The 4,632-nt window shown below is 34.9% G+C and overlaps 1 long non-coding RNA gene across 1 annotated transcript; it reads left to right on the forward strand.

Moving 5' to 3' along the window:
* The first annotated feature begins 737 nt into the window (after positions 1-737).
* LOC124889414 lies at positions 738-3,771 on the forward strand. The gene is made up of 2 exons (XR_007048388.1): positions 738-1,691; positions 2,057-3,771. It is a non-coding gene; the product is annotated as an uncharacterized LOC124889414 (long non-coding RNA).
* Positions 3,772-4,632: the final 861 nt, after the last annotated feature.

A 4,632-nucleotide genomic window follows, 5' to 3' on the forward strand; every position in this document is an offset into this window, starting at 1 on the left:
ATTGGCTGAATAAGCGGAGCATGTCTCCCATAGGTTTGATAAAAGCTTAGGAGAAGCATATGGGCCATTATTGTTGACACCTCATTTTTGCCCCCTATAACTAAGTTTAATTCAGAGTTTCTTCGATTTTCAAATAAAATTATAGCATTTATTTTATCTGAACAAAAGATTTTCAAAATATTTATTTGGGTAAAATTGTAATCTTAAGTGGCGATTATATACGTTTGTGTTCAATTATATGAAATTTTATAAATTTGTTACTTAAAAATTTCATTTTTACAAAATATCGAATTCCAGTCAAAGCTTATTTTGAAAATGATTTCAAATGATTAAAATCTGGATTTGAATATAATTTGCTCTCGAAAATAATTTATTTGGACAAATATGTATTTGATTTTTATTAAATTAAGAAGCTCGGGATTAAACAAGTATTTATTTCGTATCGAGTTTCGGTTCAATTTAGTCACATTATCAAATATAACCACAATTGAAATCAAGTTGACCACAATTGCAATGCAATTAATCAAATTGATATTCAAAATGGTTAGTATTTGAATGAAGCTTTCTAATTTAATTCGACTACTTTTTAAAGAACCTTTCTCATTTCTAATCTCCCAACAACAAGTTTTGGGCCTATCCCAGGCAACAACAATCAGCCTACAGTGGCCCATTCCCTCCTTCATTTTTTCAGCAACACCACCCCAATATTATGTCTTACCCCGGCCCAGTACCATGTTTTTCCTCTTTCCTTCAAGAACCAGTACAATAGCAAAGACCCATTTCAATACCTACAACTCTCCTCAACCTGAACTTTGATCTGAATCGCGACAACAACATCATGAACCATTGATCCATGTCCAACGATGATACCTGACCCCATCCCATTCCTTTTTCACTGTTGTCACGCATTTCGCGCATTCGTAGGACAGGAAACTCCTTGAACGCTCTAGAACAAGCCAAGGTATCTCTCCCAACGGCTCAAATCCACAAATTTTGGGATAACTCATACGGATTCATACATATTTGGTAAATTTTCATTGGTTTTTGGGTACATTTTTGTCTTCCCCACATTTGATTGGTCCACTGGTTTCGGATTTGTGGAAAGAAAATCCAAATTGGTTACGACCCAGGGAGGCTAGGGGTTTTAAATTTCAAATTCCCTCTGAAAATCCCTAAAATCTCCCCCAATTCCCGTCTTCTATATAAGAACGGATTAGGTCACATTTCGAGAGGTTGGGGAGAGAGGTCGAGGAAGTTGGGGTTCAAAAATTAGGGTTCAAAAAGGGGTTTCTTTGGATTAGGAGATTTTCTGAGCTAGTTAGGTCAAAAACCAAAAGAGTGCAAAAACTTTCTTTGATTGAGAAGAAGAGCAGGAGGAAAGCAGAGAAAAGGGTTTGGGGAAGCGGGGGATTCTTAGCTCTTTATAGATAATTTTCCTTCTTGTTTCGAAATTGGGGTATGTGGAAAATGGTGGTTTCAAACCTTTCTCTGAGAAATTTAGGAGTTTTAAAACTGAGGGTAAGAATAGAAGAAGGAAAGAATTTTTTGATTAAAGATTCAATCTGTGCCTATTAGGAATTCTGTTCCCAAAAAATTGGTTTGCCAATAAAGTTCTGAAGCCAATTACGATACTTTTCCGGTGGTAGCAAATCCAGAATAAGCTCGAGTTTCGTTTTGCTGCTCCCTTGAGGGTAATACCCTTTTCCATTTAAGATTTATCTGTTTCTACTTCATCTTGATCTTCTATAGTCGTGAATAAATTTTTTAGTATGATTTTATGCTGGGTTATTTGCTGGTAGATGGCTTTGATAGCCGTAGGTAGTTGTTTTGGTAGATTTTTTATTTAATACTCTTATTTTTTTGTGAAATTCTTAAGGTTTGTATAGCTGACTTTATGTTAAAGTTTCATGTTCTGCGATTCTGTTTGAGTTGCTGGTATTTTGTTAAGGCTGGTTTTGTTGTTTAAAGTTTCATGCTTTTGATTTTGGTTTGAGTTACTGGTATCCTGTTAAGGCTAGTTTCGTGGCTAAAGTTTGATTCTGTTTGGTCATTTCAGACTGCTGGTATGTTATCATGGTTGGCTTCAGGGTTTAAAGTTGCGTGCTTTGATCGTTTTGGGTCGATGGCGCCCTATTCTAGCTCATCTTATTTTAAAGTTTCGGGTTTTATTCTTATTTTGATAGTTTTTAGGTCGAGGGTGTTTTGTTCATTGTTGGTATTTAACGCCATATTATTTGTTGAGACTTCCCCATGAGTTCTTTGGCTTCCCAAATGACAAAAAATGACGAGGATACGCTCGACACAAACTGACAAATCCCATGATCCCTCGATGACCATTTTGGCTATTAGAACTCGTTTGAGTTTGACAAAAGAGGATGAGGATGAGGATGATAGTAGTGCCCCGCCACTTTCCTTTTAGCTTTATCTGCCATGTCTTTTTTTGTTTGGATTCGAATCTTTTATCTTTCCTTGTCTCTTGAGCTTGTTGCCAATACATGATCGGGTTAGGGAGATGAATGCAATAATGGGGTATTTTAGTATGTTTATTTAGAAGGAATGGCCTTATTTTGTTCTCCTCATAGAAATGGAGCATCACTGTTGTATGTCTCTTTGAATACCTACTATCAATGGAACTTGGATTTATAGGTCAATTTCACTTCTTTTCTGTGTTTCAATCAGTCTCTTGACTAGATATGGGGTTATGTTTAGGTATGAAGTTCTCAAAACAGCTTGCAAACAGTTTTCTCCTGTCCCATATAATATGAGAGTATCATATAGTGTGGTATAGATTGGTTTATTTGAAGCACATGACTGCATTTCGATTTTAGTGTTGGAAATTAATAGTGTTCTTGATTTAAGTGAGACCCTCTTTGCTTTTGTTGATTGGATTGTCCTGTATACTGTACAACATACAAGAAAAGAGGTGAAACGAACTTATCTTGGTTCATCCATAGCATAAATTTAAGTATCTATTTTTGGGAATTATCTTCAGCTCTTCATTTTTGTATTCCAGTTGAGTGTTTTGATAGCCAACTGATAAAATTTTCTTAGTTTCTGTGTATTCCTTCTCATAAGTAAGCACCGGAACCTATCGTTTTGTCAAAAGGAATGGACTGCGATTTACTATTAATGTACGGTCCTTTAACAAATGTTATAGCATCCCTCTACTGCAACAAACAAAACCAACATTACGTCATATGCTCTCATCCAATGGTCATTACATGCGATTAGAAAAAGTGACTGTTTACTAGAATTCTTTCATGCATATGCATACTTTCACGCCAAAGTCCAGCATAATATGGCGTGTTCTCTTTGATCTTTATGTTAAATGTTCAAAACCAATTAAACACAGTTGCATGTCGTATATATCACTAATCTAGTAGCTAAGTTTCCTTTTATGTATCGAAGTAGTGATTTTTTTTAATAGCTTTGAACTTTCTAAATTTTTTTGTTATAAAAGTAATTCATTTTTATGAACGCGTATTAATTCATATATCTTTTCTTTGCATGCACCCTCCTTGGAGTCCAAATGGGCTTCTTCTCTCTTTGTATTTCATAAATAGGCCAATAAGGCCTATCTTTTCGAGTCAAGCCCGAATGAAAGCCTAAAGTTAAGCACGTGGCATATGGTACGAGAAGTCAAAAGAGGAATAATGGATTAAAATCTCATCTTAGAAGCGACTAAGGGATTAGAAAGTTTCTTTTCTTTTATTTGTTTATTTATTTTGTCATCTTTTATTTATTTGTTTATTTATTTATTCCTTTATTTCATTTGGGCCTCGAAACCAAAGTTGTAAATTTAATGTAGGTGGAGCCAGACTCGAGCCAAAGGCTCGAAAACTAGACTAAGACAGGTGAAATGGGTTGAAAACCCAACTAGATTAGGACTGGGCCGATGGTTTGGGTTTGAAAGCCTAAATCACTACTTCCCCGCTTTTCTCTCCTTTTACTTTCGTTTACTTATTTACATATTTCTTTGCGAACTTAGTTAAAATCCCAAACTAAGTCGCCTAAAAACTGGCTTTGTATAAACACTAAAATATCCCTAAAATTGCTTTTCTTTACAAAAATCAACTTTTTTTCCAAAGTTAGTCAAAGCCTATTTTCAAATAGTCCGGATAACCGCAAGTTAGCGGACGTTTTAGGTGTCTAACACCTTCCTAAAACGTTAATAGGAACCGCTTATCTAGAATTTCTAACTTAAAACGATTTTCCTGTTTTGAATTGTTTGAAGTAACTCTCTAAAGGTTTCTTAATTCCTTTTTAAAATTAAGTGGTGACTCTCAACAAGTCCAAAATTTTCGTCAAAACAATTATAGTATGTTGAATAGGAAGCCCCAAATTGTGAGCTAGGCTATGCATGCCTAGTGTTTGATAAAATGCCTAAGTGAATAAATTATTCCATAATAGTAGGAAATCCCTAAATAAGTGTGAAACTATGCATGTCTAGTGTTTGTTGAAGGACTTTAGTGAACAAGTGGAGATGTGATAGTAGTAAATTCCCCAATTATATGCTCTTTGATATATGCTAAGTTTTTAATACAAGCCAAGTGGTTAGCAAGTAAGTTGTGACGATGAACGAATGATTGTGATGATACATGAATTATTATGATGATGAATGAATGCTTGTGA

The sequence above is a fragment of the Capsicum annuum genome, chromosome 12 (genome assembly GCF_002878395.1).
Source record: "Capsicum annuum cultivar UCD-10X-F1 chromosome 12, UCD10Xv1.1, whole genome shotgun sequence".
NCBI classification, from domain to species: domain Eukaryota; kingdom Viridiplantae; phylum Streptophyta; class Magnoliopsida; order Solanales; family Solanaceae; genus Capsicum; species Capsicum annuum.